The sequence below is a fragment of the Triturus cristatus genome, chromosome 8 (assembly GCF_964204655.1).
Source record: "Triturus cristatus chromosome 8, aTriCri1.1, whole genome shotgun sequence".
Classification (NCBI taxonomy): domain Eukaryota; kingdom Metazoa; phylum Chordata; class Amphibia; order Caudata; family Salamandridae; genus Triturus; species Triturus cristatus.
The window spans coordinates 978,913,362-978,927,117 of record NC_140591.1 but is presented as its reverse complement, the minus strand read 5'-3'; the positions used below and the strand labels follow the sequence as shown (position 1 = coordinate 978,927,117).

Here is a 13,756-nt window from a genome sequence, read left to right as displayed (position 1 = left end):
TAAATACACCCCCGCTTGTGTTTCGTATCTTCAGTGTTACATAAAAAAAACATTTGATACCCCAGCACCAAAACCTTATGGAAACAAACATGGAACAATGTATCCCTTCTCAAAATGCAAAGGGCTGCAAGAAAAGTTTATCCAATAGGAAAACAGAAAAAATACAGGGAAAGCCGACAGCTTAAAAGGGCTGAACCAAAGCCCTCTCTTTTTGTGCTTTTGATTATCCTTTTTTTAAATAATCGATAACATGAGGAAATATATACAGCTCTAATCAAAGGCAAGCAACGCTATTTCCAATCCATTTCTGGTTCTGAATGCAGATTTTTAATCTTGATCATTTTAACACCAGGTTGAGTGAATACTATTGGGCAAGTCTTTAAAGAAAACAAAAAGCTTGACTGAATAACCCCTTTCTCCGCCTAATACGTGTTCCATTTCTGTCTCCCTTTATTTACAGTGATCATTCAAATGTCTTCGCAGCTTTTCGTTTCACTATACCATATGTACATTTTCAAAAGTTACGTTGTAACAATAGTCCTGTTGAGTTTGACTCCAACCCACATATGCTGAAAATATGCAATGGATGAATGAACATGACTGTATCTACATATGATTATATGATTTGTTTTCTATCATTTTTTTCTGAGCAACCTATGCACATCACTTTATCAAACGTGAGCAAGTAACTTATGTAGCCCTTTGATTTATCAGAATTGCACCCATGTACCTAACCATGTTATCTAAATGTACAGCACTCTGAGTACCTCTTAGCCTTGTAAGCGATTAAGAAAAACTCAAAATAATGTCAAGCTCTTATCCCTGTCTTTAGGGTTGGCAACAAAGGGTTCAGGGAAAATGGGCACAATGGTCGGGTGTGGGGGCAGGACATTCTATGATCCTCTCAAGGGCCTTGGGCGACCAATCAGCACATGCCACTGAGACAGACAGTGGTGGTTCCAATAGAAAAGCAATGATTTGCCAAATGTAATTTATTACACCACACATACACCAAAGGGTCCTACGTCATGCATACATCACAAATACATTGCAATGGAAGCCCTCATCCAAGAGGCAGAAGTGTCAAATGAGAAAACGGTGATGCAGTTACCACTCCTGTGCCTCCTTCAGCCCTGCTGTGTTGAAGACATAAGAAACTCAAATGCCCATATCAAATTTTTCAAACTGTCACTTTCTTGGTCGTTATGCTTCAGTAAATAGGTCGCAATAATACTGTACAGGGTAGCCCCGCCAAATTAATCACAGAGGCCGAAAGCAGGCAGTAAAATGTGTTTAGCCTCTTTCGTGGCTTCCTCGCTGCACTGGGGCAGTTTTCCTTGGAGCCACCTTTCTTCAAAGGACGCAATGTTGTCCACCAAAAGCTGTTCGGCTGCTACAGTGTTTAGCTCTTTCATTTTTCCAGATTGGTGGTTTACGAATCGTAAACTGTTTGTCTTTACTCGCAGCAAAACTCTAAAGAAGGAAGTTGCATGTTTTAGCACACATCTTCCAAGTTTGCAAATGCTACATAGCCAGGGCCGGACTGGCCGTAGCGGGCACCGGGCGTTTCCCCGGTGGGCCGCTAGGGGCCGTTTTTGGTGCAGGGTCGTTTTTGCAGCATAGCTGCAAAATCGGATCCTGCAACAAAATCATCCGAAACCGGCCCTGGCAAACAGCTCGGCCGCACCCAGGGGGTCCAGCTGAGCTCTTTGCCAGGGCCGGTTTTAGTTCCCAGTCTGGCCCTGTACATAGCCATTGGCTAGCCAGAGCAGGCGAGCCTAAAGCAGCGTTCTACTGTCAATCCGTTTTAAGGCGTATACTCTCAGGGCCGGCTTTATAGCAGGTGGCGCCCGGTGCGACAATGTTTGTTGGAGCCCCCCCCAATGACCACCTCCACCACGGATTCCCTCAGCACCACCCTTCAACGGTGCCCAAGTCTCCATAACCACTCTCTCCCAGATGCAGATATAGCACACTCTCTCAGATGCATATATTGCGCCACTCATACCAGTGTAGGGTGTCAGAGCACTTTGCATCACACACACTTTACACAAAGACAATCAATCATACGTGTGTAACTCAGTGTATAAGAAATGTTACATAAGACAGAGGACAACAAGGTGTAGGAGCCACATGTCATCCATACTAGTAGACAGAATAGTTTAATAGTGCTTGGTCTGGAGAAGCACACACTCAGAATTTAAAAAGGAACACCATAGTTGGGGGTTCGCTTTAATAATGAGACTAGATTTCTGCCTAAATTAATCCTTTTTGCAACATTAATCTTTGCTCAAATCTATACTTTGCAGGGTGCATGCAGTTCTTTGATAAAAGTTAATACTTCAGTACAATTACAAAGTGCATAGAATGTAAATAGGTCAATGGGTTACTGCATTTGATTCTTGCACTTTATAAATTCAAATCCTATTTTAGGATTTTAACCTATAAATTGCAAGTAACAAAATGGTGTCTCTTTTAAAACGAGTAAGCCACTGACCTATTTACATTCTATGCACTTTGCAATCTGCTCCGTACTTGTTTTCTGCAACAGACATATTAACCCTCTGCACTACGTTATAGTGGGTCAAAACCCCAATTAAACAAAACTCTGATCTCCCTTCAGGAAGAACATTAATCACAGGATTTATCCTGACATATTTTTGTTCCCCGGAAACTGCTGGAGGAAACGAGCGTGGCAGCAGCAGCAGGTACTTTAAAATAACAATAAACTTGTAAACAGGGTGCCCCTGGAAGCCTGCACCCGGTGCGGTGGCACCGGTCGCACCGCCCTAGAGCCGGCCCTGTATACTCTCTAGATAAGGAAGCCTCAAAGCAAAGGGGAAACTTTAAAGGAAGAGTTCTCGACCATAACTAATTCTGAAAAGCAATACTCTGTGTTTCTGTTCTATGCCAGTTCACGTGCAGTGTACAGACACTTAAAAACAACAATCACTGTTAAAGCCAGCGAGCGGCACATGAAAATCATTAAAAATGGAACGGGAAATAAATTGCTATAGCATGAAAGAAAAAATCTACACGCCTTGGCAAAGAGGGCAGGGAGAATGGGAGGAGAGCGGAAGAAATAGTACCTGAATCGCAGTGGACACGCACTAATCAAGTGGAATTAATCTGTGCTTGGACAGTGCTCCTCAGTTAGGAACGGAAGTGACGTATTGGCTGCGTGAACCAATTAGGAGGCAGCAAAGAAGAGCGACATTGGAGTCATCCTGTGGTAAGCAGCAGGCAGGATCAAAGTCCTTTACTGAATACAGTATGTCTCGAACGGAGAGCGCATGTGCTGCCTAGGCTCGACCTAAAAGGCATTCTGGTGTTAATGAAATAATTCATACTGCGCAATAAAGCTGTGCATTCGTAAAGCTGTGAATTCCACCTGAGCACCCACAGCAATCATTGTATGCCTATATATAGATCTATGTATCTTTAGCTGTGCTCTGCACCAAACCCACTGCAGGGGTCGCCCTTCGGGCAAACACTGTGCTCAAAGCATGTGGCAGGCCAACCCCTACTGAGTAAACCCTTCAGCAGTGATATAGAGGATTAGTTGCAGGCCCGGCTCAAATATTAAAAAACATACAAGGTCATTAGGCTCAAATTCAAGCACACCCAGAATCAAAAAGTGTCTACACATAGCAAGAGCGGGCATGTTTACCATTTTCTGATGAGCAGAACACCTGTGCAGTACATTATTGGAGTGACTGCTGTATTACAGCTCTGAGCCCCCTATGACTGGTGTGTAAAATAATAATGAACAAGATACTGGTGCGTGAGTCAGGAAGTAGGAGGTGATACTAGGGCCAGGGACGGCTTTAGAACTGGTGGCGCCCTGTGCGAAAATGCTTGCTGGCGGCCCCGCCTCCCCCCCCCCCAATGACCACCTTGCCACGGATTCCCCCACTACCACCATTTGACAATGCCCCACAACTCTCCATAACCACTGTCTCTTCGATTCATTTTCTTTTATAGCGACACTCATGCCAGTTTAAGGAGTCAGAACACTTGACATCACACATATGTTGCACGGAGACAATCATACGTGTATAAATCAGTGTATAGGATATGTTACATATGACAGAGGCCTACAAGGTGTAGGAGTCACATGGCATACTTACTGGTAGGCGCTATAGTTTAAGAGTCCTTGGTCTGAAAAAGCCCAAATTCAGAATTTAAAATGTAACACCATTGTAAGGGGTTTTCTTTAATAATAAAAATTGATTTCTACCCAAATTAACCCTTTTTGCAATATTCGGAGGAGGAAAGACTGGGCAAAAAACATGTAGCTGTAATATATTCCTTGCAGTTGACAGTTAAAAGCTCACTGCACTATATTAGGATTTTAACTTTTAAACTGCAAGTAACATAAGGATCTCTCTGACAAAAGTGATAACCCATTGACCTATTTATATTATATGCACTTTGTGATGTGAATGGGACACGTTCTTTGCAGCAGGCATGTTAACCTTCTGCGCTATGATGAGTCAAACTTCCACTACCAGACAAAGCTCCGGGCTGTCTCCAGACAGAACGTTAATCACCAGAGTTAAGGTGACATTTTTATTGATGCTTGAAAATTGCTGAGACAAGGAACATGGCATCTGGTGTCTTTAAAACAATAAACATGACACCCCCACCCAAGTCAGCGCCCGGTGCGGTGGCACCGATCGCACCGCCCTAGAGCCGGCCCTGACTAGGGCCATCTTTTAACACTGTGCATTTCTAATTTGCGTGAAAACATTTATGACTTCCTCTTCTGGGATCTAAATTTTATAGTGCGGTAACAAAATGAAAGCTTCTGGGTAGAGAAATAACAAGCATTTGCAATGCAATAGGTCTCGCACTATTAAAGTCTGAGCTATTGGCATTGCTATTAATAATGCAACACAAATAGCTCAAACATTCAGTAATGCGGGACCTATTGCATTGCAAATGCTTGTTTTCTTAAGACATGGTACGGGGCAGAGTCAGAAAGGGGGTAACAAAAACGAGCAACAACATCCTTCCAAACACTGCAGTTTGTTATTACAGTCTGGCTCCAAGGAAACATCTGAGATGTACCGAGGAAAAAGCCCTGAGCTGAATAAAAACATTGACACCTAGACGAGGTTTGTCCACTTATTGTCCGGGTGGAGGGCTCCGATCACCGCCCAAACCTGCCGCGAAGGCGACTTCTACGAGCCGCAGGCTCTCCGAGGGTGAAACATGTCAAATTCCAAAACCCTGGCCCATGTGGATTCGGAAACACTAGCCCATGTCGTCACAATAGACAACCTATCCGAGGGTAACACAGGCAGAATAGGAGACTGTGAGAACGAGTCAATTGGTGAACGAGTAGATGCATGCGCAGGTCACGTACGTACGAATGAATTCAAAAATGAATGACTGGGCACAAGGCTAAAGTATTAGTTAATGAGTACTGGCAGAGCGCAGGCACCTCTCACGAGTAGATGACACCACCCTACAACATCCTGGCCTCCCTCAGTCTTAAGCATTCATCCAGCCACACTGTCACTTGTTTTTCACTCATTCATGCACTCTCATTCATCCATTTGTGCATACATCATTCATCCATACATTCCCTTTTTCGTGCATTAATTCACACACACACCCTACGACTCGCCCATTCATTCTGCTTTGAACTAGGTCAATAACCCATTTGCCCGTGCACTTCCTTATACTTGCATTGGATTGCCCCCTGATACGCTCTCGCCTTCACCCAGGCACCTATAGACACAACTACTCATACAAAATCATATTTTTAAAAAAGATGACTTATTGGCTTTTCTAGCGCTCGTTCTGGTCGAAATAACAATCGATGCGGCTCTTCTCAACCTGGTCGCAGATTCAAGGCACATGGACTGCAAACAATAGTCAGCGCTGTTCTTTTGAAATGAAAGCTTTGGGGTTGTCGCGTGGTCAGCGCTCCGACTCCCATTGGTTGCTGGCCTCTTGTGAAGTCTGCCATAGCACAGTGGACTAGCCTAGCCTACTTGCCATGTTCACTGTGCGAGGATACCTCCAGCTGATGTTTACAATCACACATTTACAAAGGTAGCGAGAGCTGGAAAATGTAGGAGTGCCATCGAAATAAAGTCCTATGTGTTCCCTCGTAAACTGCATTCCCACATGAACACACGAAACGCATTCGCTGTGAATTCAATTGTGTACGTTCGAGGCTACCGCAGTACGGAGCAGAGGCGTCTTAACACAACATTCTCTGCCTACCAGGCAAAGAAGGGAGAAAAACCCAAGAAGGCTGGGGTTTAGAAATACAATGCACTCGACCAAGGATGACACAACATGACCCTGGGCAGCTCACCGTTCCTAAAGAGTGGGCTGAATTCGCTTCTTCTTTTATTGAAATTATTTTTCTCCAGAAAAATCTTATAAAAACATACACATGTTCACAATACATGTGGATAGTGAATAAAATCATAAAGATTGACTTTATAACAGTTTAAGCATTCCCAAAATCTGCCAGTGCAGACACTGCTACCAAGGCTACCACAGGCGCAAGAGTCTGGTAAGAACATAAATTACCGGGATCGTAATCCGGAATCCGAGCTTGGTAATCAGCTCCCACTCTCATCCCGACATCTAGAAAGACAAAAGCAAGGGGATGAGCCTGATGGGCATTCTTTTTCTCCCCCACACAGCCCTCCATGACCTCTCTTTCACAGCGTTCGAGGCTCCCACCGTGCTCGTCGTCGCTGCCGCTCTCGTTGCTCATGAGCCCGTTGGAGGGGCTTTTGGTGCCGTTGGGTCGGGTCCTCCCCAGGAACTCAATCCCCTTGTCCATCATGCCAGGCATGGTGGGGCTGCGGTGTGTTAGGTGTGAGTAAGGGGCAGCCCCGCGCCTGGCCGGCTCTGGGTCTCTGGGAGGTGGGGAAAGTTAAACATGGAGTCGCGGTGGTGCTGCTGCAGGCGGCGCTCGGTTACGCTCATAAACTACGCCCCTTTACGCACAGCAGGAACGTTAGAGCAGAGGCGGGGTGGTGGCTGAGGTCCGTTTGCTTTCCGTTATGCTGTCTGAGTCTGAGGACAGTTACTGGGTGCCGCTTTTCAGTCCCTGGTTGTTCCTGTCCGTCGGTCTGAGGAAAGGAGCTTTGGTCAGTACTGCAGGAAACACCGAGGTTTGTTAGCCGCTTTCAATCTCCTAGGAGGAATCCCGCCCGCATGTGTGCTTGGACAGCAGCAGCCCTGCTCCAGGAGTGAGGGACACGGATGGGAGCGGTGGTGGGGGAAGCGGAGGGCACAGGGGTGTGGGGGTTTGGAGCAGGAGCACATAGTGGTTGCGCGGTGCCTAGGACGTGCGTGTTGAGAAACTGCATGCTGGCTTGCGAGGGAAGCGGGACAGGAGATGTGCACGCCGCGTGGCTGTAGGCGCGTACACCAACTCAAATCCGCCAAAAGCCTGCGCGTGCACATCTCCTGTCCCACTTCCGAGGCAAGTCAGCAACAATAGATCTCGCTTGCGAGCAGCGCTTCGCGCTGCGTTCGCAGGCGAGACCTAAAAACAGTGATATTATGTACTAACATGGATATGCATGAAAAACGTCTGTTGTCACCCATGCCATGGTGTATCACGTTTCAAAACTCAAAAAAGAACAGAAGATAGTTGTATGTGGGCTAACCACCACTTCCCTTTAAACTATGTGTGGGCACTAATGCCGGTATTGGTATGTAAATCATGCGATACATAGTAGTTACTAGACTTCTATTTCTTTAACTCAACTACCGGTTAACATAACACTTTGTGGCCTATTAAAAAGGCATTTTGGAGTACATAAAATAGTGCTCCTTTAGTACTCTTTTAAGCACTCCTACATGCTTTGTGAACTGTCCTCAAAATATCTAAAATGGAGCTATTCACAGAATATTCAGGGAATATTTATATACAGTTTATACAAATAACATGCAGTGGTAAAGTCAATAGGTCTCGCCTGTGCTACAGCTAATGTTTTTGCCGATATGTTTTAGCAATGTTGTACATCAGCATGGTGGCTGTTCAGCATGGCTAAATGTTAGTGGTGTAGAAGAGAGTAGAGTAGAGTGGAGAAGAGAAGAGAAGAGAAGAGAGAAGAAGAGTGGTGCATAGTGGAGTAGAGTGGAATAGAGTAGTGAACAGTAGAATAGAGTGGCAAAAAGTGGAGTCGAGTGGCGAAGAGTGGAGTAGAGTGGCGAAGAGTGGAGTAGAGTGTTGTGGAGAGGAGTATCATTGAGTAGAGTGGAGGGGAGTAAAGTGGAGGGGTGTAAAGTGGAATAAAGGGTCATGTATAGTGGAGTGGCGCAGAGTGGCGTAGAGTAAAGCGGCATACAGTAGAGTGGAATAGAGTGTCTTTGAGGTGTAGAGTGGTGTAGAGTAGAGTAGAGTCATAGAGCGGAGTCAAGGAGAGTAGAGTGGCCTAGATTGAAGTGGTGTAGACTGGAGTGGCATATAGAGGCATAGAGGTAGAGTAAGGGTCATGGAGTAAAGTAGAGTGTTGCAGAGTGGAGTGGCACAGAGTGAAGTGCTGTGGGATGGTGTAGAGTTTAGTGGTATAGCATAGAGTGGTGTAAAGTGGAGTTAATTGACATGGAGTGTTGTAAGGTGGAGGAGTGTCGTTGAGTGGAGTAGAGTCGCATAGAGTGTCGTAGAGTGCCACAGAGTGGATGGAGAAGAGTGGCGTAAAGTGGTGTAGATTGAAGGGCATAGAGAGGAGGGACATAGTGTGGAGTAGAGTGTTGTAGAGTGGAGTGGTACAGAGTAGAGTGGAGTAGTGTGTATTATGCATGGTGTGGTACCCCACTGCAATTACAGACAGCACATTTTCAATTGAAATGACCATTACATTTGCCCATACAGGTTTACTGAAAAACTAAACAGCACACACAAGATAATGTGTGGAAACAACATCGCCTAGTGTACTGATTTGTTTTGATCCTATTAAAATATTTGTTTCCACCACACTTCCGAATTACAAAAAAGTGATTTGTTTGTGCTTTCTTAATTCTGATATATTGGGAAATATTTGCACAGTCCACTTACAGAAATTTAAATTTTGTTGTATGCTAGAAAAAAACATTTTATTTCCCAGTGCCCTGCAAGATTCTTACTTAAATCCTCTCACTTTGAAGTCAGAGAAAGAAAAGTAAACACCAAGCTACCTTAGAAAACAGAGCCTAACATTTGACCTCTGTCTTTGCATGCACATCGAATGTGACTAGATAAGAATAATGTTTACAGCCAAAAGCAAATGAAGCCAGCAACTAGAAAACAAGAAAATGTGAGTTACATACCACAAAGCCATAGGTAAACAATGGGTGGAATGCATTCCTAGGGAAGCTTTCAGAATGCGCACAAGAAGACTATTCACAACCAGACAGCTGCGCTTTCTAGTAGGTTTCAACCTAAAAAGAACTGTGTCATCTTTGCACTTTTGCTAACAGGGAATTGGATGCTTTGGCATGGGCATTGAGTACAGAAAAGAAAATTCCTGTAGAACTACTTCCCATTATCATAAATACTTTTGGACATTGTCCCTTTTTGCGAGCCATGCTGTATTGGAGTATGTTCTTGAAGCCCCGCCCACTCTCCGCCCATATCTGTCATTGGCTTGTGTCATTGTCCTTCGTAAATGCTGGCTTCTGATTCGTTATTAGGCTTGTTAGTCCCTCCTTAGTACCGCCTTGTCTTCATTTGTAACCTCCCATGAGGACTGGCCCTTGTACTTTGGTTGGTACACGGTCTTCTTTAGCCTGTAAACACTATCTTCTTCAATGAGTTTCTCTTACTGCAGGAGGGTGTCTCATGCACAGTTCTGACCACCGGCTTGTTGAATTCATAGCAAACAGGGAGCTCTTCAGGGGCCATAGGAGACAGAAGGGGGCAACTCAGCGATGCCTTTAGGGATGTCAAAGGTGCGTGATGCAAATTCTGCGAGATCTGGCTTGTTTATTTTCTGAACGGAAGCATTTGGAATGTAATAGGTCTCACATTAGTGAGAGTTTAAGCTATTGCCATTGTAAATGACAATGCCTTTTAATTAGGTTTTAAAATCCAAAACATAAATCAAAGGCATTGTTATTTACAACGCCAATAGCTCAAACTCGCGTAAGACCTATTGTATTGCAGATGCTTGTTTACAAGGGCTCCACAACACCACACTAATTAATGTACCAGAAAAGGGAAAGTCGCTGGCGCCTGCTCTGGCGCGTCTCATCCACACGTTCACCATAATGTATTTCTTTTTAAAGAGAGGAATATTTCCAGAAAATATCTGGGTCTACAGTGTTGTGTGTTATTAAGCAACACAAAACCGGCTACTTATAAAACACATATCATATGGCTTAAATACATGCCTTTTCCTTTAAAAAACTGTGTTTTATCTGAATCCTCATTCTTTTATTTCACTATTGCAGATAACCACGACTAAAAAGCAGGAACGCCAGAAGGAATGTGAGGCAAGGTTTCTTTAGCACAGCACTTTCCCTATTTTCCACATTTACTTCAAATGTTGCAACTATTTTCATTATTATTAGTGTTGTTCATGTTCACTTTTCCTACAGTCAGCTGACCTTTGTATTTTGTTTTCAGTGACTCATGGTCAGGTTTCTGTCTGCTCAGCTGTACACTGCAGGACTTTTAAGAGGAATTACTTCCTGGTGCTTACTCAAGGAAGAACTGCCCAGTTCAGAGGATTAAAGGAAACGTTATCACATGCCATGGGCTGGGAAACCCCCTAAGAGAAGGTTCAGAAACCAAAAAATAGCAACTGAATCTTCTGAGCAACTAATCTGTTCAGGTGCCAGGCCTGTGAGGGAAGTTCTTCATCTGTATGTTAAGCAATAATTTCCACCTGTGCTTAATTTGTAAAATATTAAGTGCCTGGGCTGTGACCAGGAGGCCACTGCAGCTTGCACCACCCATCGCCCTAGTCATCGCTGCCAAAACAACTACTAACCATCTCTCTCGCATGAAAATGCGACAGTTCTGATTATTCCAGGTCCCCAAAGCTAAAGGAAGGGCTGGGGAGGCAGGTATTAGCAATTTTAATGTATATTGTATTCCTAAACTACCATTGTTCTGCTCATCTCTAAATTAGATGAGCAGCGCCACCATGTGGTGGACTGTTCAAAGTATGGCGTTGACAATTAGGTGCTGGTGCAGAGCACTGGAAAACAATTAAGAGCCGGTGCCGAGCACCGGAAACCAATTAAGTGCCGGTGCTGAGCACCTGAAAGCACCGGCTCAAATTAAGCACTGATTTCCACTGAGACGAGGAAAGAAATGTAAGCCCATACCCCACTTCAGAGAGAGCACATGCTGCGAAGTGTCTTGGCAGAATTTCTGGAGAAAGATTTGGTGTCTGCAGAAGGGGCTGGGAGAAGTTGGGGCGTTAAGCACTTCTCGGCTCAGGTGTGGCTGAGGAAGGGGGTAACTGGGCAGTACGCCGGGAGAGTTTGGGACTAACTGTACTGTACGGTAGCCACAGCATGGCCAAGGGTGTCCCTAATTGCATGCAAAATAATGCACAAGTCCCACCTAAAGAACCTGTGGCTGTTTTCTCGTGCTGAGTTTGCAGGGTCCTGGTACTGGTGGTGGGTGCAGTAGGAATGGGGAATTTCAAATGCATTTTGTTCCTTGGGAGATTTTGAAGAATAGGCCTAAAATGTCAATCGGATGTTTAGGTTGAAACCAGGACCGGACTGGAAACCCAAAGCAGCCCTGGCAATTTTGTCGGACCAGCCCTCGCATGGTGCGTAGTGAGCGAGCCTGACCAATACAAGAGGAGATTGGGTGGGAGAAGGGGTGCACTGGCTGGCCCCGGGAGGCTGGAAATGAAAGTCAGTGGATTATGCTTGCTTGCTGCTTTCGTCACCATCTGTCCCCCAGTAACAAAACCGGTCCCCACCCTTCCAGGCCTCTGGGAAATGCCGGGTGCATGGTACGACCAGTCTAGTCCTGGTTGAAAATAAGAAATGTGAAGTATAAGCTGGGCGGTGGGGGCGGACTTGAGACAGGTGATGGCCAGGGAAAGGCATCATTTCATATGTGTATTTGGAAAGAGAAGAGAGATATGCATAAATGATGCCCATCTCTTTCTTCACCTCACTGCTCCTTGTCTTTCGACCGCAAACATACTCTGGACTGGTCTATAGGGCATTCTTGCAGTGCCCGCAGGGCTAGTCAATGTGTGAGCTGATATTTTGGCTTTTTGGTTGCCTGTTTTATCATCCAATGGGCCTGTTTTACTGTGGATTTCTTGGATATTACCACAAACATTGTCTGCAATAAGCACACATTCATGCAGCCTTCCATACCATGAAAAGCACCTACCTGCTTGTCTTTACAAGTTAAAAACTGCCTATTGTGATGGAAGTTGTAGTGAAGGTTGTGATGACATATGGAATAGTGAGTGTATGTTCTAAGGACTGCTGTATACAAGTGGGGGTTTTAGAATGTTGTGGAATTCTGGTGTAAGGAGACTTGCATGTAACTTACTAAGAGTACAGTTGCTGTGTGATTGGGCTTAATAAATATGAGAAACGGTCCTGGTCTCCTTGGGTCAACACTACACTGTCCCAATTTGCAAACACGGAGTACAATATTAGCTATCTGATTTGCTAATGTGGCCAACTTTAATTTTGGTTCCCAAGACTATTTTCTGCCCCATTCTGACCCTGTATGCAATCTACACCATTGCACTGAATTCATTGGCGGGGACAACATGCGTAAATCGAAGCAAGATAACACCATAAATGACAAAAGCTCTGGAATCCTAAGGGTTTGACTGTACTGTAATGCACAAGTATGGTTATCTGATAATACTTAACATTACCAAACTGTTACAGATGCCATGTTTGGACAAAGGGTTTGTTTTCGGCCCAGAATGACAACAATTCTGGATACATGTATTCATTCAGACTTGGAGGTTCCTGGGTAGGTTCTACTGTGTATATACTGCAATGCTGAGATGTCCTCCAACTGGTATAGCTGAAAGAAATCATTTTTTATATATATTTGTAGCTTGACTGCTCAGATTCTCCTTGCAGAGTATTGCTGTAAATTTGTAACCTGCTCCAATCAGTGAATGTCATTATGAATACATGCGGTCTAGTCCTCTGGTCGGATTCTTGGGTAGCAGAGCCGTGAGCTGAGCCATAGCTACATCAAAAACCATAGAATCCACCCAAAAATGTATAAAATTCAGTAAGTGGACTCCTGGTCATGGCTCAAAAGTTGGTGAATAGGAATCACTTAGGTCTCAGGCCGGCCACTCTGGCTTTAGTGTAAGTTGGAGTCAAGAATGGAAATGGCACTTTGCTGTTAGCACCAGTACCCCTGTCCTTACCAGTCACAGTGATATTTTCCAATGATGAGGGAATCCACAGGACTAGGTGCATCCATAAGAGGCACTTTTTTAGTAACCTTAGAAGCACCACACATTTGACCAGTGATAGCTCTGGAACAGTAGTTCAAAGTGTCACAAACAGCTCAGGCAGGATTAGCCACAGGGAGCAAGGTCTTCCAGGGAAAGAGGGGATATCAAAGGCATTGTATTGTAGTGTAAGTGTTATTTCTAAAGCGCAGCTATCACTCAGCGGTAGTATCTTGGCACTGTGCACAAATAGACAGGAGGCACAGGAGGGTGCTGCTGTCTCGGAATTTGCCGGAGGGCAGGGCCGCACTGGCCATAGCGGGCACCGGGCAATCCCCTGGTGGGCCGCATGGGTGGGGGCCGGTTTTAGGCCCCTGGGG

At 44.9% G+C, this 13,756-nt stretch overlaps 1 protein-coding gene across 2 annotated transcripts in view; it reads right to left on the bottom strand.

The window, feature by feature from the left end:
- Positions 1 to 13,756, bottom strand: part of SH3KBP1 (SH3 domain containing kinase binding protein 1) — a 1,226,118-nt gene that overhangs the window by 725,927 nt on the left and 486,435 nt on the right. The window lies entirely within an intron of this gene.